General features: G+C 46.7%; 1 pseudogene; it reads left to right on the forward strand.

Annotated features, from left to right (window-relative positions):
• Positions 1-277: 277 nt before the first annotated feature.
• LOC123635138 lies at positions 278-1048 on the forward strand (annotated as a pseudogene).
• Positions 1049-1453: the final 405 nt, after the last annotated feature.

Raw genomic sequence — 1453 nt, forward strand, 5'->3', positions numbered from 1 at the left:
ATAAGATACAATTTCTGTCTTCTAGGACCTCACTGCTTGGTGGGAAACAGATGGGTTTAAAACTGACTTCAGTGCTATATGATAAGCTCTGTACTGATGATAGGTTCAGAAAGTGCTGCCAGTCAGAAGAATGAGTAGGATTTTGGCAGGCAGAGATCAAAACAGCACTTAAGTGGAGAAATATTAATAGTGTAAGCAACAATATGGAGGCTGCAAAGTTAATTTGGAATCTAGGGGCAGGCTGGAGCTGAGGCACAGAGCCAGGGCGGCCACTGTCATGAACACCTGGGTCTGCTTCAGTGCCCAGGGTCAGGCCCAGGAGCGGCTGTGTAAGGCTGTTCAGTATGCTTGCTCTCTACTTGGCCATGCCCCACAGAGACATGGGGCCAGTCCTGAGTTACAAAACAGATTGGACAACTGAAGGGTCATCTGAGCCTTGGAAGAAAGCTTCTATGCCTGGGTAACTCAGCAGATGCCCTTGAGTCAGCCAAAAGAGCTGTGCACCTCTCAGATGTTGTCTTGAGACTCTGCATCACTGCTAGTCACCTCAGTTGAGCCTTGTACTTCATCTGTGACAGTGTCCTGTGGGCTGGAAAGTCTGGACTGGCTCCCTGTGTGAATCAGAAGTGGGCCCAGAGTTCATTCAGATACTATCTGTTCTCCCTCATCATGAATTTGAGCTGTGATGCTTGTGAGATTCACCTACTGATGGAACAAGAGTCTTCAGCTTGTAGCCAGCGACTAAAGGGTTCTGGAGGAGGAGTCCCAGGAGGAATTGAAACTGGGGGCCTTGGGGGACCAGGAACACCAGGAGGAGGTCTGCCCCAAATGGCCCTGAAGCTTTGGTTCTGAGTCCTGCTCCTGAGTCCTTTGAGGTCATGCTCCACTTCTGCTAGATGTGTTCAGAAATGCCTGTGATCTCTTCATCCCACTAGACAAAGCAGGTTTCTGGCGCTGTGGACCTGGGATTGTGGGGCTTTGTGGCTTTGTGTCCTCCATCCTGTCTATTCTCACCTTAATCTGCCCCCAGCTATGACTGAAGCCCTGACATTCTGGTACAGGAAAAAGGAGGGGACCTGAATTGAGGAGATGAAATCTTGGATTGTCCCCCATGTGCCAGCTTGATTCTAATTCTACTCCTTGGTTAAAGCTAAAATTCAGAGATTTAAGGATGGAGGAAGGAGCTTTGGGAAAGATGAGGCGAGGATAGGTGACTTGTGAAGTCAATAAGATGATTCTAATATCCAGATATGCTGGAGCTTTTGTTCTTTTACTCTTTCATTTTCTGTGACTCTCTTGTCTTTTTACTTTGTGTCTCTTAAGTCTATTTAAGAGTCTGTGTCTATGCATTTCTTGTTTTTACCTTTTCAGTCCCTATCCAGGAATTTAATCAGCAGAATTACTTTTTGGTAGGGGAGGCATAAGGTTTTGTCTGTAACATTCTAACTGCCTT

This window comes from Lemur catta, chromosome 3 (assembly GCF_020740605.2).
Source record: "Lemur catta isolate mLemCat1 chromosome 3, mLemCat1.pri, whole genome shotgun sequence".
Lineage (NCBI taxonomy): Eukaryota > Metazoa > Chordata > Mammalia > Primates > Lemuridae > Lemur > Lemur catta.